General features: G+C 38.3%; 1 long non-coding RNA gene across 2 annotated transcripts in view; it reads right to left on the bottom strand.

Annotated features, from left to right (window-relative positions):
- Nucleotides 1-1496: 1496 nt before the first annotated feature.
- Nucleotides 1497-26499, bottom strand: part of LOC144340863 (uncharacterized) — a 38986-nt gene continuing 13983 nt past the window's right edge. Inside the window, exons 2-5 of one of the 2 annotated variants that reach the window (XR_013417360.1) lie at nucleotides 18258-18370; nucleotides 15620-15717; nucleotides 14573-14666; nucleotides 1497-2077 (exon numbers count right to left, since the gene is read on the bottom strand). This is a non-coding gene — a long non-coding RNA (uncharacterized LOC144340863). The remainder of the gene's footprint in view (nucleotides 2078-14572; nucleotides 14667-15619; nucleotides 15718-18257; nucleotides 18371-26499) is intronic. The other variant, XR_013417361.1, reaches the window with a different exon arrangement.

Below are 26499 nucleotides of genomic sequence, written 5' to 3'. Positions count from 1 at the left end.
AAAACTCTTCACTTAATAAAGTTCAAACAACTTAAAACTCTTCATTATAATAAAGTTTGGACAATTTCCCATGGCTTACAAGATGTGATGGACAGACTCTAGGGTGGCCCGCATTACGCCTACTTTATGTTTCTGGTACTCATAGCCTTGTACAGGCCCCTCTCACTGAGTATGGTGAGGTCTGTAACTGGCTTCTGAACAATAAAATGTGGCAAAGGTGATTACATTATGTCTTGCCAGCTGATTCACTATAGAGACTCCTATTGCTTGTTTGATGAATCAAGCAGCCATGTGGAGGAAATACATGTGGCAAAAAATCTCAAGGCATCCTCTAGAAGTTGACCTCTAGAAGTTGAGACTCACATTTAGTAGCTGATAGCCAGCAAAAATCCGGGCCCCACAGTCCTATATCTTTGGGGAATTCTACCAACAACCTCAATGAACTTGGAAATGAACTTATACCCTGTTGAGCGTTCATGTGAGAATTCAATAAAGGAGGGGCAGGGGAGGCATGGAGGACTGAATTGGGGCAAGGAATTATTATGATTATTATTTTATTTATTTATTTATTTTGAGACAGAGTTTTGCTCTTGTTGCCCAGGCTGGAATGCAATGGCGCGATCTCGGCTCACCTCATCCTCCGCCTCCCGGGTTTAAGAGATTTTCCTGCCTCAGCCTCCCGAATAGCTGGGATTACAGGCACTGGCCACCATGCCCAGCTAATTTTTGTATTTTTAGTAGAGACGGGGTTTCATTATGTTGGCCGGAGACGGGGTTTCACTATGTTGGTCTCAAATTCCTGACCTCAGGCGATCCATCCCCCTCGGCCTCTCAAGGGGCTGGGATTACAGGCATGAGCCACCGTGCCCGGCCATTATTGTTATTTTTTAAAATTCTCCAAGTACCAAACCTTTGCCAAGTATTGGGCTGTATAGCCAAAACTGAACAAAGCAGGCCCAGTCCCAGTTTTTGTGGAACTTATAGAATATAATAGAAAGCAGATATTTCACAATTAATTATCCTAAAATAATTCCTTGTCCTGAATCAGTTCACCTCCCCTGCCCCTCCTTCATTCCTTACTCCTCTCAATACATGAACTCATTCCTTAGATCTCAGCTTAAGTGTTAATTTCTCAGTGAGGACTTCTTCGATCCTAGAGCAGTTTAGAGCCCTGTGATAACGTGCCTGATACATGCTCCATAGTACCCTGAACTGCATGTGATAGGACATATGCCAGTTGAGGATAATTAATTGTGAAATATCTGCTTTCTATATATTCTATACATTCAATAAGAACTGGGACTGGGCCTGCTTTGTTCAGTTTTGGCTATACAGCCCAATACTTGGCAAATATTTGGTACTTAGAGAATATTTTTTTTAAATGAAATGAGTTAAGTGAAGCAGGAAAGACTGACAAAAGAATTTGGGGCAGAAAGAAGATACTCAGATTTTCTTGTGCTTGAATTGCTATTTAATAACAACTTACTGCACAGATATTTATAATAGTCAAAAGTGATAGAGACTCTTTATTTATCATGTATATTTAGTAGACATGGAGCCAGAATTTTTAATATTGAAGTGATGAGAGTGAGAGGAAGAAGGGTAAACTCCTACCAAAGAAACACAACCCAAGGTGAAAAGCACATTCTCAGATATGAAAGAAAACATCAAACCTTGGTTTTCCTTTGGTTTATTTATAAACAATGACAATAACAAGACAGCAACAATAACAACAAAACACAAATGTGTCAAGCCCTATGCTGGGTGTTTGGAATACAGTGAAAGACAAGAGGGGTCTCATTCAGGAGGTGAGAGAGGAGTCCTGCAAACACAATTTGTTTGTTGGAAACACAACAAACACATGGGAAAGAACTATATGGGAAGACTACTGGTCTGTATGAGTGTTTCAGTACCAGTACCATGCTGTTTTGGTTACTGTAGCCTTGTAGTATAGTTTGAAGTCAGATGGGAAAGAACCGGGGCTCAGGAGGGATTACACACCATGAAAGGTCCTTCTGTGGAGGAGATCAAGCCCCTAGGAGGGGAAGACGTTCATTTCTTCTTGATCACCAAAGTTCTGGGAACAAGAGTAATACAAACATTCCAACTTTTAAAATATGTCTCTGAGAATAAAGCATAAAACAGAAAGAAAGAAAAAACAATTCATAGTGAAAATAGATGAATACAAAAATCGTATTGGGTTTAATGATAAAATATTTTTTAAACCACTTAAATTTATATTTTGTCATTTGATTTTCATAGCAATCTTTTACAGAAAGTAAAGCAATCATAGGTAATTCCTTTTATACATGTGAAAATAGGACCTCAGAGAAGTTAAATAAGTGGCTTAAGATCACAGATGGTCTTTGAATCATTCTGCTGATTCCAAATAAAAAATACTGCTCAATGGATCCCATACAAATAATTAATGAGAAAAACCTTAGTGTATTGTATGGGCAGCAGTTTTCAAAAAAACTTTGTTTATTTTATTGGTCAATATCTAATTAAGCACATAAAACAGATGATGGCATTTAAACTTAATCCTGTGATTAACTTAGTCAAATAGGTATATAGTGTCCTTCAACTACGTTTTGTCTTCTTGCATGTATTGATGAGTGTGTATTAATTAAGAAGCCTACTAATATCTATAGGATTTCTTTTTGATGTAATTTAAAGACATTTCCATGTCTTATATCCTCTAAGGAGACAAAGAACAAATGATAGCATTAGGAAAAAAGGCAATACTCCGGATATTTGTCGTTACTTTGTCACCTTTGTCCCACTTCAGATGCTCTGAAATTCTCATCCCTCCTTTTTGATATATGCCCATAACAGCAGAAAAATGAGGATATCAGAGATACGAAACACAACAATCATAATAATTTGCAATTATAAGGAAGTGAATAACAATAGCTACTATAATGCCAAATATGTGGCCATCCCTGTGTTAGAGGTTTATTGGCGTTATTTATTTTTATTTTTATTTTACCTTAAGTTCTGGGATACAAGTGCAGAATGTGTAGATTTGTTGCATAGGTTTATGTGTGCCATGGTGGTTTGCTGCACCTATTAAACTGTCATCTAGATTTTAAGCCCTGCATGCATCAGCTATTTGTTCTAATGCTCTCCCTCCCCTCACCCCCATGCCCCAGACTGGCCTCAGTGTGTGTAGTTCCCATCTCTGTGTCCATGTGTTCTCATTGTTCAATTCCCACTTATGAGTGAGAACATGCGGTGTTCATTTTTTTGTTCCTGAGTTACTTTGCTGAGGATGATGGCTTCCAGCTTTATTTATGTACCTGGAAAGGACATGATCTTATTTTTTTATGGCTGTGTAGTATTCCATGGTGTATATGTGCCACATTTTCTTTATCCAGTCTTTCATTGATGGGCATTTGGGTTGGTTCCACGTCTTTGCTATTGTAAACAGTGCTGCAATAAACATATGTGTGCATGTGTCTTTACAGTAGAATGATTTATGTTCCTTTGAGTATATACCCAGTAATGGGATTGCTGGGTCAACTGGTATGTCTGGTTCTAGATCCTTGAGGAATTGCCACACTGTCTTCCACAATGGTTGAAATAACTTACATTCTCACCAAATCAGTGTATGTTTGTTGGCTGCATAAATGTCTTCTTTTGAGAAGTCTCTGTTCATATCCTTTGCTCAGTTTTTGATGGGGTTGTTGGTTTTTTTTTCTTGTAAATTTGTTTACATTTCTTATACATTCTGGATATTAAATCTTTGTCAGATTGGTAGATTGCAAAATTTTTCCCCCATTCTGTAGGTTGCCTGTTCACTCTAATAATAGTTTCTTTTGCTGTACAGAAGCTCTTTAGTTTAATTAGAGCGCATTTATCAAACTTGGCTTTTGTAGTAATTGCTTTTGGAGTTTTCATCATGAAGTCTTTGCCCATGCTTATGTCCTGAATGGTATTGCCTAGGTTTTCTACTCAGGTTTTATGATTTTGGGTTTTACATTTAGGTCTTTAATACATCTCTAGTTAATTTTTGAATAAGGTGTAAGGAAGGGTCCAGTTTCAGTTTTCTCCATATGGCTAGCCAGTTTCCTCAGCATCATTAAATTGGGAACCCTTTCCCTGTTGCTTGTTTTTGTCAGGTTTGTCAAAGATCAGATGTTGTAGACATGTGGTGTTATTTCTGAGGTCTCTGTTCTGTTCCATTGGTCTGTATGACTGTTTTGGTACCAGTATCATGCTGTTTTGGTTACCGTAGCCTTGTAGTATAGTTTGAAGTCAGGTAGCATGATGCCTCCAGCTTTGTTCTTTTTGCTTAGGATTGTCTTGGCTATACAGACTCTTTTTCGGTTCCATATGATTTTTAAAGTAGTTTTTTTACATTTCTGTGAAGAATGTCAATGTTAGTTTGATGGGAATAGCATTGAATTTATAAATTACTTTGGGTGGTATGGCCATTTTCATGATACTGATTCTTCCTGTCCATGAGCATGGAATGTTTTTCCATTTGTATGTGTCCTCTTTTATTTCCTTGAGCAGTGGTTTGTATTTCTCCTTGAAGAGATCCTTCATGCCCCTTGTTAGGTGTATTCCTAAGTATTTTATTCTCTGTAGCCTGGAGCTATAGAGATGGCTGCCACCATTCTCCTGGCCTGGGAGCTTAGTGTGTTAGGCAGCTATCAGTCCCACTGTTGGCTGTCGCTCCTCCCATGAGATGCTCAAATGGTTTAGACAGCAGGCAGCCTCAGCTTTGGTGCTTGTCTCCCATCATCCCTGGGGAGCTGGGCAGGCTTAAGCAGATTCTAACTTAGTGGCTGTTAAGAATCTGTGTGGCTCTGTGATTAGGACACTAAGCCCCTGTGGCATGGGGTCATGAGTGGGATCTGCTGATCCGTGGGGTGCACAGTTTTCCCAGGGTGGGTAGCACCCTCACTCACCACCTCCTTTGGCTAGGGGTGAGGGATCCCCTGCCCCGTGTGGCTCTCAGGTGGGCTGCTGCACCACACTGCTCTGCCTTCCTCTCAGTGGGTCACGCCAGCCGCCTAGTCAGTTCTGATGACAGAACCTGGATACCTCGGTTGCCTGTGCAAGATTCACATGCTGTTATGGTTCTTTTCTTTTCTTTTCCTTTTTTCTTTTCTTTTCGTTTTCTTTTTCTTTTTTTCTTTTTGAGATGAAGTCTCACCCTGTCACCCAAGCTGGAATGCAGTGGTGCAATTTCGGCTCACTGCAACCTCCACCTCCCAGGTACACGCAATTCTCCTGTCTCAGCCTCTCGAGTAGCTGGGACTACAGGCACTCGCTACCATGCCCAGCTAATTTTTGTATTTCAAGTAGAGACACGGTTTCACCATGTTGTCCAGGCTGGTCTCGAACTCCTGACCTCAAGTAATCTGCTCACCTCAGCCTCCCAAATTGTTGGGATTTTAGGCGTAAGCCACCGTGCCCAGCCTGTTATGGTTCTTTTGACAGAAATGTCAGATTGCTGCTGCTTCTAGTCAGCCATCTTGGCCCCGCCTGGCATTATTTCATTTAATCCTTGCCACAGTACTATGTTGGGATTACTTAGGAAATTCTGAGAGCAAACCAACTATACACTTCAGTTAGGGAAAAATGAGACTGAAACCAGAACTAGAAGGTCATCAGATCTGTGACCACACCAGAGATCAACTTCTCTTGCAGTTTCTCTCCCAGGTCCTACAGAGCCTGTCTCTTGTAGTGTTTGTGTTTCTCTCAGCATGTCTCTTAAATTCTTCTTTTGTTTCTGAGTGTCCAGTCCTCTGTGAATGCTCCAATCCCAGTTTTCAGGAAGAACACCTGGAATGTAATCCAAGTGCCTAACCACAGCCACGGGCCCTGCCTTGTCAGGATGCTTTCCAGCTGCTAGTCTTCTGCTGCCTCACTCTCTGCCTTATTTCTGGCCCCATTCTCAGTCTTCTGACATTTTGCTTGCTTTCCCCTTTCTCAGCTTAAGTCTTCTTCTTGGGTGGCTCCTTAGGGTTTCAGCTTAAATGTTCCTTCTTCAAGAGAAAATTCTGTAACCTAATTTAGGTCTCTTAATAGTTTCTATCTAACCACCTCCACCACTCTCTGTTTGTTTCTCTCACAGAAATAATCACAGCCTGTAAATATTTTATTTCATGCTTATTTGTGTATTGTTCATCACATCCATTAGACTATATGTTCATGAGGGCAGTAATACTATTCCCCTTCGTTGTTGACTCCTTAGTGCCTGGTACAAGTTATAGAACAAATAAAAGGCCATTGTAACTATTTTTTTTTTGAATGAAAAAATGAATCCATAAATTGGCTAACTACCATCACCTTCCTTTAGCGGAGGGCTTCCAGAATACCCCATTGGATTCCTGGCAAAACTCTGGTTGGAGAACAGGTCAACTGATCTCTGTAAGATGAGTGACTGTCTCCGGAAAAAGAATTTCTAGGTGCTGCCTTCCAGAGCAGGGGACTGTGAGTGGGACAGTTCCATTTAAAAGACTTGAAGATGTGACTGAAAAGTAACATTCAGTTTTAAAGCAAACTCAGAGAGGTTAATTGTCTTTTTCAAGGTCAGTATTTGAATTTGGATTTGCGTGACATTAAAGCGCAGAACGTGTCCATGCCAAAGAAGCCCCAGCTGATATGATAAAATTGACTTTCTTATCTGTCAGTCTTCAATTGACATTGTGTTCTGCACCTCTGCAGGAGGAAAAAAAAAAAATAGGAGGAGAATGGTTGCTGGGCAACCAAGGCACCAGGATGTCCTGGTTGCAGCATAATCAGTTGAAACCTGGAAAGCCTCCCAGGATTAGATTACCAGGAGTAATTATTTATCTTGCCTCTAATATCCTATCTGAGTTGCCTTGAATTCCAGTCTCACATATGAAAATTATAAGCATTATCTCCCATTTCAGATCATCTAGAATGTAATTATGCTCTGTGAGATAATTTAAGTCTATTGGCTGATGATTTAATCTATTGAGAAATTTATCCAAAATTATGGTATCGGCCCAGGGAGAGTTTCTGTATGAGCCATAATTTTGTAAAAAGGAAGTTTTCTTGATTTTACGACAGTTATATTTCACCTGCATGAACTCACACATCCAAACAATTAAATTATTTAAAATATAACCAATAATTCAGATTTGTTTTGGTAGTGGATTAAGATTATAGAAACCCAGCTTCACGTTTCCCAGTAAGGTACAAGTCAGCCCAACTATGCAGAACATGCAAAAAGAGGTTCCCAAACCTACTTGTTAACACTTAGGCACTCACTGGAGAGTATGAAGGGTGTGAAATGGAAGTCGTTGGGCTAGTTGAAGATTGGTGAGGCTTTCTTTGGAGAGATTAGTGCTCGGTGTCCATCCTCCCTCCCCACCTCCAATCACAGTGAAGGAATAGAGTTGTGTGTTCACTTCAAGACCAGCAAGGAGGTTTCAACTGACCACCAAATGAACTTGCTGTGTGCCCCTGCATTTGAAGGACAAAGTGAACTGATAGCATCACCTATGAAATCCCAATTGTGAGAAGTTGCTTGTAGTAAGTTTCTATAGCAGGGTTGGGGTTATGTTTTTGAGAGAAACTGCCCTGCCCCTGACTACAGTACTAATGTATGTATTTCCTATGCACCTATGGGCCATGTTTGAGAAGGATGGAGGTGTTGTTTCAGACGTTATGTGGAAGGTGGAAAGACTTCGTAAGAAAGATGCCAGAAATGGTCAAAATTAAGTTAGATGCACAGGGACTGAGAGAGAAGTCGTAAGTGGTCAGCTGGAAATTAAAGTTCCATTCTTAATCATGGGATTCAGGGGCAACGTCTCCTAAGAATCTCTGTAAAGGCTCCAGGAGAGAAAATGGCAGTATTGGGATGAGTCAAAAAGAGAAGAAGACCACCACAGTCCCTTTCCACTGTAGGCTTTCTGCTGGACCAAGGCCAAGCTGCTAATCACATTCAGAGATGAGACTGGTACGTTGGACTTATTGCTAAATGGAATTTGTTTTGGAGAACCACAGGGCTGAAGGTCTTTTCACTGTGAAAATATCCAGAAAATATATGGAGCCCACGTATGAGAGAAGAACCAGCTATAGAAGGACATTTCTAAACAGTGATGGAAGATAACAAAACAGTTTTCTTGGTTTCTTATGATGCCTCCTTATTAAAGGCTTCAGCTATTTTCTCTTCTCTTCTCTTCTCTTCTCTTCTCTTCTCTTCTCTTCTCCTTGCCTTGCCTCTCTTCTCCTCTCCTCTTCTCTCCTCTTTCCTCCTTTCCTTTCCCTTCCTCCCTTCCTCCCTCCCTCTCTCCCTCTCTTCTCTCTTTCTTTCTCTCTCTCTTCCTTCCTTCCTTCCTTTCTTTCTTTCTTTCTTTCTTTCTTTCTTTCTTTCTTTCTTTCTTTCTTTCTTTCTTTCTTTCTTTCTTTCTTTCTTTCTTTTTCTCTCTCTCTCTCTTTCTTTCTCTCTCTCTTTCTCTCTCTCTCCTTCCTTCCTTCCTTCCTTCCTTCCTTCCTTCCTTCCTTCCTTCCTTCCTTCCTTCCTTCCTTCCCTCTCTTTCTCTCTTTCTTTCTTTCCACAGTGTCACTCTGTCATCCAGGCTGGAGTGCAGTGCTACAATCTTGGCTCACTGTGACCTCTGTCTTTCAGGTTCAAGCAAGTCTTATCCCTCAGCCTCCTGAGTAGCTGGGACTCCAGGTGTATGCAACCTTGCCTGCCTAATAATTTTTGTATTTTTAGTAGAGATGGGGTTTCGCTGTATTGGTCAGGCTGGTCTCGAACTCCTGGCCTCAAATAATCCACTCCACTGGGTCTCCTAAAGTACTGGGATTACAGGCATGAGCCACTGCACCCGAGTGGCTTCTGCTATTTTTCTAAAAAGAGCACTCCACTCCTGTCCTAGCTCTGTTAACATCTGTGACTTAATTTCCAACACTTTATAACTGAATTTCCCAGTCCCCAGAAAATAAGAGCTGAATGATGAGGAGTAAGATAAAGAGTGAAGCTAGAATAAAACACAGTGACAAAAATTATACATGCAGACATCATTTAGGCTCTATATTATTCAAGAGTTTTCACCAAATACAGAAAAGACTCATATTTATTTATTTATTTATTTTTGAGAAGGAGTTTCACTCTGTCACCCAGGCTGGAGTGCAGTGGCGTGATCTCGGCTCACTGCAACCTCCACCTCCCAGTTCAAGCAATTCTCCTGCCTCAGTCTCCTGAGTAGCGGGCATTACAGGTGCCTGCCATCATGCCTGGCTAATTTTTGTATTTTTAGTAGAGACACGGTTTCACCATATTGGCCAGGCTGGTCTCAAACTCCTGACCTTCTGATCTGCCCACCTCAGCCTCCCAAAGTGCTGGGATTTCGGGCATGAGCCACCGTGCCCAGCCAAGTCTCATTAATTTGAGCTAACCAAGTGGAACTAACACGATGTCTTCTGTGTGCCAGGCACTCTGGCATTCATCAACTCTGTGTGAATCTCCTTGAACCAGAGCTTCTCCACAGGGTGCTGGGAATGGGTTTTAGGATGGTCAATATATTCAGAGCCAGAAGGGTCTGAGGTTGAGGCAGGCCTTGCCTCTTCATCCTGTGCCTCTTCATCCTGTGAGCTACTCAGGCAGGACTATTTCCCTCTCGTGTCCTAACTCGTAAAAGGTTGAGAAGGTATCCTCTAGGAAATTCTGTGAGCTAGATATTAATAGCCTCATTTTATAAAATAGAAAATGGAAGCTCATAGAGATGCTATTGCATTTGCACTGAAGAACTAATGTTCAATCTAACTTATACTCTTCACTACATATTTTCTTCCAAATGAAGAGCAAATTAGAAGGCTAGATCTTTTCATGATCACTTATGAAGCATGGGTTTGTGAATGAAGCATTAAAAGCAGAGTTTAACTCCTTAAATAAAGTTTCAGAGTAATTTAACATTATTTGTATATGGTGATACATACACTATTTCTTTTTATTTTTTATTTTTTTTGCTTGTTTGTTTGTTTGTTTTTTGTTTTTGAGACAGGGTCTCACTCTGTCGCCCAGGCTGGAGTGTGGTGGCACAATCTTGGCTCACCGCAATCTCTGCCTCCTGGGTTCAGGCGATTCCCCTGCCTTTGCCTCCTGAGTAGCTGGGACTACAGGCGCGCACTACTATACCTGGCTAATTTTTTGTATTTTAGTAGCGATGAGGTTTCACCATGTTGGCCAGGATGGTCCCGATCTCCTGACCTCATGATCCACCTGCCTCAGCCTCCCAAAGAGCTGGGATTACAGGTGTGAGCCACTGCACCCAGCCACATACACTAATTGTTAATAAGAGCTAATACTATATGAGAAGCATTATTCTGAATACCTAATACGTATGCATTCATTTAATCATCACACAAAAATCAATAGCGGATACCATTTTATTCCCATTTCCCAGAGCAGGAAACTGACACAAGGAGAGCATCAGTAACTTACCCCAGGAAGTAAGGTTAAGATTTAGGCTCAGCAGAGTCTGACCTCAGAGTGAAAGCTCTTTACAATAATGAGCATTGCCTTATTTTTTATTGGATAAATATTAAATGAATATATAAATGAGAGAAGCCATGAAGAAAGGGATATTATTAAATTTAATAACTATGTTATATGGATTATTTTATGGATATTTAAATGCATAAAATGAAATACGTTTAAACTGATTTAAGAAGAAAACTCTGTGAACGGGGTTGAATAGGGCAACCGTCAAGTAGTAGGTGAAGCAATAGTAATACACTAATGAAACGCACAGGATGTTGAACAAGTACCATGCTTCAAATCCCCACCTATCACTGCATGCTCTTAAGAAAATTATTTATCATCTTAAAGTTTTAGTTCATTTACATAAAATGGATGATTATAATATCCTTGTCGGTGTTGAAGGAGTTTATGCAGGTAAAATGCCTAGCACAACGTCTGTCACACAGTAAGCACTCAATGGTGGTTAAATAATAATAATAATAATAGCAATAGTTTGCATTTAAAAATATCTGAAAGTAATTGTTACAAAGATTAAGATTATAATTGCCATATTAAAACAAAATATCCATATCAGAGTTATTTTTGTCCTTCCATGCAAAGACAATACAGAATAAAAGGTATATTAGAAGTTAATTAACTAAACTTTCTGTGATTTTGAGCAACTGACAATCTAAGCGTTAGTAAAATGGTAGTAATATGTTACATGGTTTTTCTGACTTTTTGAATATGGAGGTCAAGAAATTGAAAGCTTTGACTGAAGTTACTTTTTCTAAATGTAGAATTATTATTCTTGTACCACATGTTTCTTGCACAGACAATAAGGTTGGTAACTGTGGCACTGTAATGTGTATGTTACAGAACATCCTGGCCATATCTGTGAGTCTTGGCAGGGAAAAGGGCACACAAATCTCTGAGCAGTCTTTTCAATCTTGGAGGGAAGATCGAAAAGCTAATGCCATAGAAGATCCTAGCCCAATATATTCGCTTTATAATACTATCTTTATCTAATAAGGTTGCCACAAATATAGAATCATATACTATTCGTTGCTGCCAAGGAGTGTTGTGAATATAAAATGGGAATGCAAATATAAAAGTTACAAATGTAAAGAATTATTGTTATTGGAAAGTGTGTGTAACAATGAGAATTCTTAAGACTATCTTACAATTATGTATTTTCAGATAGTCACTGTTTTCAACATGGATAACAATGTTCAAATTTGAGTTTTTAATCTTGTTCACTTTTATCTCCAAGTGGTGTTTGAAGATGATATACTCAGAAGAGAATAATATATTTACTGCATTTTCAAAGTATCAGTAGCTGTTACACAGCGATCATATTTTTGAACTGTATAATCTTATATTGAAAGAGTGATTGCTTGCAAAACATTTAAGAAATGATAGTTTTTATTTATAATTAAGATGGGCTCACTGTATGATTTTAGCAAATAATGTATTCTTCCTATGCTTCCTCTGAAACATTTATTTGATAAGCATTATAAAATCTGCCATTTTCGCCTTATGTTTCTTATGCACAGTGAAGTAACTTGACTGAAGATAAGTTGAAACCTTTGAAATGTTGGAACTATTTGATAGTATTAGACAACTTTGACTATGCCCCTTACCCTGAAAAAAGTATGCGTTGACCAAACCAGATGAGGAAAGCTATTCAATTCAGTTCAATCTATATTTACTAGCCCTTTAATGTACCTATCAGTGGATTCAATCACTCTATTCGAATTATCTATCTGTAATTTCTACCCAATATCAATTTCTTTATACAATTCTTTTTGCTCTCATTGCAATATGGAAACTATTAAAGTGGGTGGGGAATGTGGCTGGGGCCATGGCTGGGAGTCTGAAAGAAGGTTGTAATGTCTCATTCACTGTGCATGCAGCATCACTCAGGAGACGGGGCTGCGTGGGAAGATAGAGTGAGCTGTGGTAGATGGGTGTCAGGGTTTATGGGATGAAGGCAGTGCTATGTTGGTAAATCTTTTGCAATGGGCTCTGATGGGGAGGTCTGGTTTGAGTGTTGGCCAATTTTCATTGTGTAAATACTCCTATTTTGGCTGATTTCAAGTCACCTATGTGAGTCATTGAACTGGGAGCTGGAAACATCAGCACAATTGGTTCTATTAAATTAATGCAGTCCAGCTGCAGCACAATACTGGCTCAGGGGCATGAAACTTAGAAGAAAAAAAAAATGACTGCTCTTGTCATGCCCATAAAAGAACCACTAGTGAGATTTGCCTTTCAAACAGAACTAAAAACCAAGACTACACTTGGTATCTTCCCACCCTGAAACTAGAGAGTCTCCGAAAGCCATAATTTGAAACATTATTCCTTCATACTTGAACCATCTAATTTAGGAAAATTGTAGTTATATTATAAAGTCTCCTCCCTTCTCCAGGGGCTGTCTTCCTCAATATTCTGGCATTAGTGAACTTTGTTTTCATTGTCTATTCTTTACTCAGAAATGTATACTCTTTGAGTTTTTAATAAGGACATAATTGTTATTATGCTTGCTTTTTATGGATGAATATAATCATTTTCTAGACATAACATACTGTTTTTCTGACTTTTTGAATATGGAGGTCAAGAAATTGAAAGCTTTGACTGAAGTTACTTTTTCTAAATATAGAATTATTATTCTTGTACCGTATGTTTCTTGCACAGACAAAAAGATTGGTTACTGTGGCACTGTAATGTGTATGTTACAGAACATCCTGGCCATATCTGTGAGTCTTGGCAGGGAAAAGGACGCACAAATCTCTGAGCAGTCCTTTCAATCTTGGAGGGAAGATCGAAAAGCTAATGCCATAGAAGATCCTAGCCCAATATATTCGCTTTATAATACTATCTTTATCTAATAAGGTTGCCACAAATATAGAATCATATATAGTCATGCATTGCCTAGCAATATTTTAGTTAAGGACAAACTGCATTTGGTGGACCCATAAGATTATAATGGAGATGAAAATTCCTGTCATCTAGTGACATTGTAGCCATGGTGTTCCAATTGCCGCAAGATTTAGCACAGTAACATGCTGTACAGGTTTTTAGACTGGGAGCAATAGGCTATACCATGTAGCCTAGGTGTGTAGTGGGCTATACCATCTAGGTTTGTGTGAGTACACTCTATGATGTTTGCACAAGGACAAAATTGCCTGATGACATTTTTCTCAGAACATAGACCTGTCATTAAGGGACAGTCAACTGTAGTAATATCTTTAGAAACATTTTAGCTGATAAAACGGTGTGCTTCTCTGGTGATTCATCACCTTCCCAAGGTCACACTGCCAGTTGGTGGCAGAGTCGGGGGTCTCCTGACTCACCGTCCAGTTCTTTCATACTCTACATGGCCTCTCAAGGTAGACCCAAACCTGGATTCTCTCCATGAAGGTTGTACCAGCTAAGATGTAACTTGTCCTGTTTAAGAAGTTGCCAAATGGTTCTCAAAAATATACTAAGTTGGATTAAGAGGCTATTTATATCTTGCTGTAAGCAAGGAGTGATATAAAAGCAGCTGACATGTCAGAAAGCCTTTGTGTGGTTTCTAATGTTGGCCCTGTGTGTTCCTTATTGCCAATAAGCACTATATTCAGACTACTTGGTAGTGACAGAGCTGCAGAGATACCATAGGCATAGAAGGCGATCAGTATTTCTCCCAAGAACAGCATATTGTGTGAGGGAGAGTAGTGCCACGCTCAGATGCAGAGATAAGAGATGACTCTGCCTGGAGTGAAGGAGAATAGCTTTATTTTCCATCCTGATGCCTATAACATTTATCATATGTAAGTGAATTAAGTAACTAATACAGGCTAAAACAACCCTTCCTTGAAATATTTGAGAAGGATTTTCTCGATTGTCCAAGGAGATAATGCATCACATTTATTAAGAGCAAAGTGTTAAATATAGAGAGACTACAAAAAGGAAACCTTATATTTTACTCAGGTCTGAGGGGAAGATTAAACTTTTCCCACTTATCCAATCAGTTTATTTAACACTCTCCAGAGATTCCCAAAGAAGAGGCCCAGCCTCTTACTAATCAATCAATATATATTTACTTTAAATAGGTATTTTAAATATCCCATCACTTACGAGAATGTTAAACAAAAACTTTATGATTGAAAAGTTTTGTTGTAGAATTATCTTCTTGACAAGTAGATCCTAAGAGAGCACAAGAGCTCACATTCTGGAAAAAAAAAAAAAAAAAAAAAAGGAATTAAGTAACAATACCCAAGGTGACACGGGTGCATAAAGAGATACAGGGGAGGGGAGGGGAGGTATGCACTTAAATAGTTCACAGAAAGGAAAGTGACAATAAAAATCCAAAACCTCATCTCATATCCTGAGTCACAATGGGCCACACCTGCAGAAATGACAGGATTTTGACATGCAAAAGAACTGGAAGTAATTTTCTCTTGACAGTAATATGAATTTCTCCTCCAAGACAGGCTGGCAAAGAGTGCACAGAAGAATAAGAAGTCACAAATTTGGAAATTCCAAGGTCAAACCCCAGTAGAATCTCACTTAATAAAATCAGTAAATGCCACTTCAAGGTTGGTTGATGGAAATGAGAGAAATTGACAGCATCTACGATGTAGTTATCCTCCCAAAGGTCAGAGCAAAGGGACAGAGCAGGCACATCTTCCAATATTCCAAGACTTAGTTGTAGAGATTTCACTTCCCAAGACTCACCATGCCAATCTTTTGAAAAATATTTTCATAAAGTTTTTGTTTACTTTATATGCAGCTTAATTATGTGCAGTTTAATAGAAAGAATACTTGAGCACAAAAAAGTATATACTATTTCAAATTTTAAAATACAGTGTTTTAGCTCGTAATAATCTTCCATTAAATGGAAGCATTTGCTTATCTGCTCTCACATCCTATATAAACCTGTCCAAAATCATCGTCGATTACTCCTTCAGAATGCCTTCTAACCCCAACCACGCTGATCGCACCTACTGTTAAAGTGCTCCTCTGAGCCACGGGCAGCTCTCATGTGGACAATCATCTCTTAACCCATCTCTCTGCTTTGACCCTTGGGTTCTCCATAGTGCCTTCTCAACACAGTGGACAGGCTGATCCTCTGATCCTTTAAAAATCTAAAATGCAAAATAAGCCGAGCGTGGTGGCACACACCTGTAGTCCCAGCTATGCGGGAGGCTGAAGCAGAAGAATTGCTTGAACCCGGGAGACAGAGGGTGTACTGAACTGAGATCATGCCACTGCACTCCAGCCTGGGTGACAGAATGAGAGTCCATCTCAAAAAAGAAAAAAGAAAAAAAAAAAAAAAGCAGCATGCGAGAGCATTATGAACCTGTGCTCACACACTCCATTGCACTCCAAGAAAAAGACAAAGTCCTCCAATGGTCTCCCCTCCACCACTCCTCTCCCTGTCTCTGCTTCCAGCCCCGCAGGAGCCTCCTCCAGCCATTGGTCTTCTCACTGGCTGTTCCCTCTGCTTGGAACACTCTTTCCTCAGAATGGCATGAATAAATTCCTAATCTTCTTCAAGTGTCAAATGTCACTTTCTCAATGAAAACTACCCATCCCACTCCAAGTTTCCCTTACCCTATTCTGCTTTTTTTCCCTTTTATGGTACTTTTTGTCTGCTAATATTCTCTACAATTATTACACTTATCGTTAACTGTCTGTCTCCCTGTTTTAATGTAAGATTTATGAGGACCAGGGTCTTCATGATAATCACTATTATATTTTGGCACCTAGAACACCAGACACAGGGTTATTACTCAAAAAATATTTGTCAATGAATGAACTATAGACAATGGCATAAAAACTCAAATTACAGGACAGGGGTAAAATTTCATTAGAAAAAAATTTTGCTCACTTTGGAAGACATAAAACATAGGCTACATCATAAAGATATTTTGAATAAATAATTTGCACATTTAGTTTAGTGCTTATAAACAGTGTCAATAACATTTTGAGCTGATTACACAAATTAGAATGTGATTAAGAAATTTTATGTTAGGAAATAAATGATTTGTAAAGAACAGTTGAAATGATCAATCTGCTTAGAATAGTTTTTACTTATATTTTAAATGAAATGAAGATAATAAATAGCATTTGAACAGCTGTTATGCTTTGTAATGTTCCTGTTCCTGTTAGTGCTGTAAGTCAATGGATAAGCACTTTGACAAGCTCATTATATGCCCCTTCCCTAATCTCAAACAAACCAAAAGGTTGGCATTAGGATTTATGTCCAACAGACAAGGAAGTTAGAGCTGAGAGAATATTGGGAGACTTGCAGGTGCTTAATTAGCTAACTTAAGACCCTACCCATGTGCCATATTTCTTGATGATGCCCAAATACATTTGCTTTGTCACAAAAAGCAATAGGAGTGATTGTCTTTCCAAATCCTAGAAGAAGCGTCTTTTATTCATATTTGTTTCACACTAGTCTAAGGCAGTTTGGACATACTAATTTAACACATCTAAAATAATCGTGTAGATATGTTGCTAATAGCTTCTGTCATTTTGATGTTACATTATACAATTTTAAAATTTTATGTTAGAAATTTCTCACTAAATAGGAAAAAATTATGAGTTCTAAAATTGTAGCAAACCAAGTTAAGTGAGGCATGCCAAATTCAGAGACATTTAAGTATGATTTACTAAAAATCTATTGTAATCCACTGCCAACTAGATGTAGGCATTGTTTCAGTGTCCCCAAATATACAAAGCTTGTGTGTAAGAAAATCAGGTTAATATACCTAAAAACACTTTACAATGATTAAAATGGAGTAAACAAATCAGGTAAAATGAATATATATGTATTTTCTTCAACTGATTCTAACAAATGCTGTCTTAAAAAAAAATTGGTCTGCAAACATAACAAATGGTTAATTTTCACAGAACCTGGAGCAGCAGGCCAGGCGGGGTGGCTCATGCCTGTAATCTCAGCACTTTGGGAAGCCAAGGCAGGTGAATCACGAGGTCAGGAGTTCAAGACCATCCTGGCTAACACGGTGAAACCCTGTCTCTACTAAAAATACAAAAATTAGCTGGAGGCGGTGGCAGGCGCCTGTAATCCCAGCTACTCGGGAGGCTGAGGCAGAACTATCGCTCGAACCCAAGGGTCGGAGGTTGCAGTGAGCTGAGATCATGCCACTGCACTCCAGCCTGGGCAGCAGAGACTCTGTCTCAAAATGAAAAAAATCTGGAGCATTATTAACGTGATTAATTATTTTGATGAAAGAAAAACTTCAGCTGAATTAAATTTAAATAAGTTTAACTGAGCAATGAAGGATTCGCGAATCAGGCAGCCTTGACAGTCAGAGTAGGCTCGGAGACTCCAGTGCAGCCACTTAGTAGAAGTAGATTTACAGACAGAGAAAAGTGAAGTGACTTGCAGAAAATGCAAGTGAGGTACAGAAACAGCTGGAATGGTTACAGCTTGGCACTTGCCTTATTTGAACACCATTTAAACAGTTGACTACATTTGATTGACCAAAACTCAGTGATTGGCACAAGTGTAGGCTACGGTCTGTTTACACCTCCACTTGTTATAGTTCATGATGTACAGAAAAACCTTTACTCCAAACTTAAAATGTGTAAGGAAGCAGCTTTAGGTGAAATTTGACTTAACAGTATGGAACGTATGACACATGTCTTAAGTGTACAACTTGCTGAGTTTTTGCCAACTGAACACACCTGTGTAACTGACATCCAGATAAAGAGACAGAACCAATGGAATTCCAGAAGCTTTCCTTGTGCTCCTTCCCAACCACCACAATACAACCTCCAATTCGCTTACCCCCATAAATGTTCATCACTATGCTTGGTGAAATCCAGATTCTTCATTTCTTTATGACATTTCTAAACATCTGGAGACAAAACTTATCTTGGAGAGTAGTAGAGGCTGCCACTCTACAAAGAAATAAATAAACATTGTGCAGCTGGTAGGTCATGAGTGACCGCTGGAAAGCAAGACAAAGTCACGCTTCGTTTCTCCATTGCCTTCTCATCCTAATAGATCAGATTCAAGGTCTATAGTTTAAGTCTTCATGTTCATCTAAATTTCCTGGAGTGTTTATATTACTGAAAAAGGATTGGAGGGAATGGAGAACCTGGAGAATTCTTCCTTTTATATTCTCATAAATAACCAAAAAGGAATTATTTTAGATATGTATTCATGGTGTTAATCTAAAGGTTAATCTAACCTTTAGAAGGGAATCTCAGGTCAGGGAACAACTGATAACACTAAATATTCAGTGATCTCATTTTGGGGGATTAAATTCCTTAGCAAGAACAATATTGTAATTTTATTTTCATTTCTAAGGAACTGACCTTTTACACAATTTCTCTGGTGATATTAGTATTAAGACATTTTTAGAATGTCCAAATGAGGTTAATATCTTGTTCAAGAAAGGATGTAGTAGTTTGTATATCTGTGGTTAGAGTTTCTTAAAGGAATCTGTGCTGGGAAAGATGTTATGTTGAAACCAATCTGCTTAGTGTCATGAAGAGGAATCTTAAAAGCAGCACCATCTGTCTGCTCCGTCACATTGAAAATGCAAACACGCTGACCTCTTAAATTATAGCAGACTCTATTTTCCCCCAAAACTTCATTCGCTTTATCCTGGTCTAATCAGAAAAAAATATATGCTTTTTAAAATATTTCTAAATATAAAATAATATCACATTAACGATAACATTTTATAAAGTAAATTTTAAAAGAATTTTTAAAATCCATAATTCCATTATCCACAGTAGCTTTTAAAATGTTACTCTAGATGGTTTATCTATTATCCTGGACATATATGTACATGTGTTTATTAACAAAGATAGGGTAATACATTATGTATTGTTTTGTAATCTGATTTTTGTCACTAATGCATTTTAAACATATTGTCTCATCATCAGTTATTTATTTGTAAAATGTATTTTATTTCCAAGATGTATTTTAATGAACACACTGATGACATATTTGATAAGTATTTCCAAATTTGCCTTCAGGTAAATTGGTAAAAAGATTGTGCCAATTTACCTTTCTACCAACTCTAGGAGATTCACTTTTCCTACACTTTTACTAAAATTGGGATAGCAGTTGCCTATGGTGAAAACGTTTTCTAAGTTTGCGATCTTTGGCTTAGTACTCTGGTTGAATATTTTTATATGTATCTGTTTATATTTGTATGTTGGTGTATATAAATTTTCAGTATCATTTTCATGTTTTTTCATTGATGTGTTTCTCTTTCTTATTTTCTAATGAATGAACATATTCAGGATTCAATTATCAGATATTCATGACACAAGCAAGTCTTAGTTTAAAATTTGTCTTTCAGGTTTGTTCATTTCTCAATTTAAATCAAAATTTTTTTCTTTACAGAATGAATAAGACCTACTATTTAATAGCACAGCAGGGTGACTATAGTCAATAATAACTAACTGTACCTTTTAAAATAACTTACAGTATAATTGGATTGTTTGCATCTTAATGGATAAATGATTGAGGAGGTGGATACCCCATTCTTCGTGATGCACTTATATGACATTTCATGCCTGTATCAAAGCATCTCATGTACCCCCCCAAATATATACACCTGCTGTGTACACACAAAATTTAAAAAAAAATAAAAAAGGTTTTCTTTATAGATTATTGGTTGTGATGCTTCAGTAAGATATTGCCTTTATTAAGTTGTATAAATCTTCACCCATATTTTCCTTTATTCCATATATCACTTTTTTTTAACATTTAGTCATTTTTTTCATTAAAAAATTGTCAATAAGTTTTTGGGAAACAGGTGGTGTGTGTTTACATGGATAAGTTCTTTAGTGGTGATTCCTGAGACTTTGGTGCACCCATCACCTGAGCAATAAACACCTCACCCAATTTGTAGTCTTTTATCCCTCACCTCCCTCCCACCCTTTCCCCTCAGTCCCCGAAGTTCATTGTATCATTCTTATGCCTTCGCGTCCTCATAGCTTAGCTGCCACGTATGAGTGAGAACGTAAGATGTTTGATTTTCCATTCCTGAATTACTTCACTTAGAATAATCATCTCCAATTTCATCCAGGTTGCTGCAAATGCCGTTTTTTTTTTTTTCCTTTTTATGTCTGAGTTGTATTCCAGAGAGAGAGAGAGAGAAAGAGAGAGAGAAAGAGAGAGAGAAAGAGAGAGAGAAAGAGAGAGATTTATATACCACATTTTCTTTATCCACTCTTTGATTGATGGGCATTTTGGGCTGGTTCTATATTTTTTGCAATTGTGAGTGGTGCTGCTATAAACATTTGTGTGCAAATATCTTTTTTGTATGAGTTCTTTTCCTCTGGGTAGATACCCAAGAGTGGGATTACTGGATCAAATTGTAGATCTACATTTAGTTCCTCAAGGAATCTCCAGACTGTTTTCCACAGTGGTTGTATTAATTTACATTCCCAACAACAGTGTAAAAGTGTTCCCTTTTCACCACATCCACACCAACATCTAACATTTTTTTGATTTTTTGATTATGGCCGTTCATGCAGGTGGTATCGCATTGTGGTTTTGATTTGCGTTTCCCTGATAACAATGTTGAGCATTTTTCATATGTTTGTTGGCCATTTGTATATGTTCTTTTGAGAAATTTTAATTCATGTCCTTAGCCCACTTTTAATGGGATTGTTTGCTTTCTTCTTGCTGATTTGTTTGAATTCCTTCTAGATTCTGGATATTAGTCCTTTGTCTAATGTATAGGTAGAGAAGATTATCTCCGACTCTGTGGGTTGTCTGTTTTCTCTGCTGATTATTTCTTTTGTTGTGCAGATGCTTTTAAGTTTAATTAAGTCCCATCTATTTTTCTTCGTTTCTGTTGCATTTGCTTTTGGGTTCTTGGTCATGAAGTTTTTGCCTAAGCCAATATCTACAAGGGTTTTTCTAATGTTATCTTCTAGCATTTTTATGGTTTCAGGTCTTAGATTGAAGTATTTGATCTATCGTGAGTTGATTTTTGTATAAGGTGAGAGATGAGGATCCAGTTTCATTCTTCTACATGTGGCTTGCAATTATTCCAGCACCATTTTTTGAATAGGGTGTCCTTTCCCCACTTTATATTTTTGTTTGTTTTGTGTAAGACCAGTTGACTGTGAGTAGTTGGCTTTATTTCTGGGTTTTCTATTCTGTTCCATTGGTCTACATGCATATTTTTATACCAGTACCATGCTGTTTTAGTGACTATGGGTTTATAATATAGTTTGAAGCTGGGCAATGTGATGCCTCCAGATTTGTTATTTTTGCTTAGTCTTGCTTTGTCTATGCAGGCTCTTTTTTGGTTCCATATGAATTTTAGGATAGCTTTTTCTAGTTCTGTGAAGGATGATGTTGGTATTTTGATGGGAATTGCCTTGAATTTGTAGATTGCTTTTGGCAGTATGGTCATTTTCACAATATTGATTCTACCCATCCATGTGTATGAGGTGTGTTTCCATTTGTTTGGGTCGTTTATATAATTTCTTTCAACAGTGTTTGGTAGTTTTCCTTGTAGAAGTCTTTCACCTCCTGGATTAAGTGTACTCCTGAGTATTTTTTTTTCCAGCTATTGTAAAAGAGGTTGAATTCTTGATTTGATTCTCAGCTTGGTTGCTGTTGGTGTATAGCAGGGCTACTGATTTGTGTACATTAATTTTGTATCCTAACTTTGCTGAATTTATTGATCAGTTCTAGGAACGTTTGGATGAGTCTTTAGGGTTTTCTAGGTATACAATTATGTCATCAGCAAAGAGCGATAGTTTGACTTCCTCTTTACTGATTTGGATGCCCTTTATTCCTTTCTCTTGTCTGATTGCTCTGGCTAGGACTTCTAGGACTATGTTCAACAGAAGTAGTGAAAGTGGGCATACTTGTCTTGTTCCAGTTCTCAGGGCGAATGCTGTCAACTTTTCCCCATTCAGTATAATGTTGCCTGTGGGTTTTTTGTAGATGGCTTTATTTCGTATACATATTTTATTTTATTTTGTAGATGGCTTTTATTACCTTAAGGTATGTCCCTTCTATGCCAATTTTGCTTAGAGTTTTAATCATCAAGGGATGCTGGGTTTTGTCAGATGCTTTTTCTGTGTCTATTTAAATGATCATGTGATGTTTGTTTTTAATTCTGTTTATGTGGTACATCACATTAATTGACTTGCAGATGTTAAACAATCCCTGTATCCCTGGTATGAAATCCACTTGATCATGGCGTATTATCTTTTTGCTGTGCTGTTGGATTTGGTTAGCTAGTATTTTGTTGAGAATTTTTGCATCTGTGTTCATCAGTGATATTGGTCTGTAGTTTTCTTTTTTTTTTATGCCCTTTTTTGGTTTTGATATTAATGGGAAACTAGCTTCACAGAATGATTTAGGAAGGATTCCCTCTTTATCTTGTGGAATAGTGTGACTAGAATTGGCACTCATTCTTCTTTGAATGTCTAATATAATTCAGCTGTGAATTCATCTGGTCCTAGACTTTATTTTTATTGGTAACTTTTAAATTACCACTTCAAACTTGCTGCTTGTTATTGGTCTGTTCAGAGTTTCTATTTATTCCTGATTTATCTAGGATGCCTTTATATTTCCAGGAATTTATTCATCCCCTCAAGATTTTCTAATTTATGCACGTAAAGGTGCTCATAGTAGCCTTGAATGATCTTTGGTATTTCTGTGGTATCGGTTGTAATATCTCCCATTTCATTTCTAATCGTGCTTATTTGGTTTTTCTCTCTCCTTTTCTTGGTTACTCTTCCTAATGGTCTATCAATTTTATTTATCTTTTCAGAGAACCAGCTTTTTGTTTCATTTATCTTTTGTATTTGTTTTTGTTTCAATTTCATTTAGCTTTGCTCTGATCTTTATTTCTTTTCCTCTGCTGGGTTTGGGTTTGGTTTGTTCCTGTTTTTCCAGCTCCTTGAGGTGTGACCTTAGATTGTCTAATTGTGCTCTTTCAGACTTTTTGATGTAGGCATTTAATGCTAAGAACTTTAATCTTAGCAACAATTTTGCTGTATCCCAGAGGATACAGGCTTTTTTTCTGTATCCTTTTTGATAGGTTGTAGCACTATTATTCAGTTCAAATAATTTTTTAAATTTCCATCTTGATTTCATTGTTGACCCAGTGATCATTCAGGATCAGGTTATTTAATTTCCATGTATTTTCATGGTTTTGAGGGTTCCTCTCGGAGTTGATTTCCAACTTTATTCCACTGTGATCTGAAAGATTACTTGCTATAATTTCACTTTTCTTAAATTTGTTTAGACTTGTTTTGTGGCCTATCATATGGTCTATCTTGGAGAATGTTCCATGTGCTGATGAATGTATGTTCTTCAGTTATTGGGTAGGATGCCCTGTAAATATTGTTTAGTCCATTTGTCCTAGGGTATAGTTTAACTCCATTGCTTCTTTGTTAACTTTCTGTCTTGATGACCTGTCTAGTGCTGTCAGTGGAGTATTAAAAGTCTCCCACTATTATTGTGTTGCCATCTATCTCATTTCTTAGGTCCAGTAGTAATTGTCTCATAAATTTGGGAGCTCCAGTGTTAAGTGCTATATATTTAAGATTGAGATATTTTCCTATTGGACTAGTCCTATTATTGTTACATTATATAATGTCCCTCTTTGTCTTTTTTAACTGTTGTTGCTTTAAAGTTTGTTGTGTCTGATATGAGAATACCTACTTCTGCTCTCTTTTGGTGTCCATTTGCACAGAATAACTTTTCCCACCCCTTTACCTTAAGTTTATGTGAGTCCTTATGTGTCAGGTGAGTCTCTTGAATACAGCAGATACTTGTTTGGCGAATTCTTATTCATTCTGCCATTCTGTATCTTTCAAGTGGCGCATTTAGACCATTTACATTCAACGTTAGTATTGAGATTTGAGATACTGCTCTATTCATCATGCTATTTATTGCCTTAATACTTTAGTGTTATTTTGTGTTATTGTTTTGTAGGTCTTGTGAGGTTTATGTTTTAAGAAGATTCTATTTGGGTGTATTTCAAGGATTCGTTTTAAGGTTTAGTGCTTCTTTTAGCAGTTCTTTTAGTGCTGGCTTGGTAGCAGTGAATTCTCTCAGCATTTGTTTGTTTGGAAAAGACTGTATCTTTCCTTTATTTATGAAGCTTAGTTTTGCTGAATACAAAATTCTTGGTTGATAATTGTTTTGTTTGAAGAGGCTAAAGATAGGACCCCAATCCCTTGTAGCTTGTAGGGTTTCTGCTGAGAAATCTGCTGTCAATCTGATAGGTTTTTCTGTACAGATTACCTGATGCATTTGTCTTACAGCTCTTAAGATTCTTTCCACTGTGTTGACTTTTGATAACCTGATGACTATGTGCCCAGGTAATGATATTTTTACAATGAATTTCCCAGGTTTTCTTTCAGCTTCCTGTATTTGGATTTCTAGATTACTAGCAGGGCCAAGGAAGTTTTCCTTGATTATTCCTTCAAATATGTTTTCCAGACTTTTAGATATCTCTTCTTCCTCAGGAACACCAATTATTCTTAGGTTTGGTCATTTAACATAATCCCAAGTTTCTTGGAGACTTTGTTCATTTAAAAAAATTCCTTTTAGTTTGTCTTTGTCTGATTGGGTTAATTCAAAAGACTTGTCTTCGAGCTCTGAAGTTCTTTCTTCTACTTGTTCAATTCTATTGCTGAGAGTTTCCAGTGCATTTTGCCATTTCTAAGTGTGTCCTTCATTTCCAGAAGTTGTGATTGTTTTGTATTCATGCTGTTTCACTGGAGATATTTCCACTCATATCCTCTATCATTTTTTTGATTTTTTTTAAGTTGGACTTCACCTTTCTCTGATGCCTCCTTGATTAGTTTAATAGTCAACCTTCTGAATTCTTTTTCTGGCAATTCAGAAATTTTGTCTTGGTTTAGATCCATTCCTGGTGAGCTAGTGTGATCTTCTGGAGTGTTGAAAAACCTTGTTTTGTCACATTACCAGAATTGTTTTTATGGTTCCTTCCTATTGGGTAACCTATGTCAGGGGGAAGTTCTGGGACTCAAGGGCTGCTATTCAAATTCTTTTGCCCCACAGGGTGCTCCCTTGATGTGGTGCTCTCCTCTTTTCCCTGGGGATGGGGCTTCCTGAGAGCCAAACTACAGTGATCGTTATTTTTCTTCTGGATTTAGCCACCCCGCAGAGCTAATGGGCTCCAGGATGGTACTGGGGAGTGTCTGCAAAGAGTCCTGTAATGTGTTCCGTTTTCAGGTCTCCCAGCCATGAAAATCAGCACCTGCTCCACTGGAGGTAGCAGGGGAATGAGATGGACTCTGTGAGGGTCTTTGGTTGTACTTTTGTTAAGTGTGCTAGTTTTGTGTTGGTTGGCCTCCTGCCAGGAGGTGGCACTTTCAAAAGTGCATCAGCTGCAGTTGTATAAGGAAGAGACAAGCTTGTCCTAGGGTAACCTTTGGATAAGTATTCAGGTTTCTCAGGTGGTGGGCAGGGCCATAGAGCTCCCAAGGGATTGTGTGCCTTGTCTTTGGCAACCAGGGTGAGTAGAGAAAGCCCATCTGGTGGCGGCAGGGTTAGGCATGTCTGAGCTCAGATGTTCCTTGGATGGGGCTTGCTGCGGCTGCTGTGGGGGATGAAAGTGTGGCTCCCACGCCAATGGAGTTATGTTCCCAGGGGAATTATCACTGCTTCTGCTGTCTCACACAGTTCACCAGGGAAGTGAGGGAAGACTGGTAGCCACAGGCCTCACCCAGCTCCCTCACAGCCCACAGTCCAAAAGGCCAGTCTCACTCCCACCATGCCCCCGCCAACAGTCCCAAGTTTATTTCCAGGCAGCTGGTGTGGAGGGCTGAGGACTTGCCCCAGGCTACAAGCCTCCCAGCTGAGAAAGCAGGCTGACTCACAGTTCCTTAGCTGTCCCATGGAGACTGCAGCATCAGTCCACCTCCTTCAAAGCGTCTGTGGATTCTCTCAGCTTTCCTGGTATGTTCCTGTGGTAGTTTATGGAGCAAAATTCAAGATGTGGGTCTCCACACACTGCTCAGTTTGCCCGAACAGGAGCTGCAAAATAGTCCTGCTTGCT

The sequence above is a fragment of the Macaca mulatta genome, chromosome 5, assembly GCF_049350105.2.
Source record: "Macaca mulatta isolate MMU2019108-1 chromosome 5, T2T-MMU8v2.0, whole genome shotgun sequence".
NCBI lineage: Eukaryota > Metazoa > Chordata > Mammalia > Primates > Cercopithecidae > Macaca > Macaca mulatta.
This window is presented reverse-complemented; position numbering and strand designations above follow the sequence as displayed.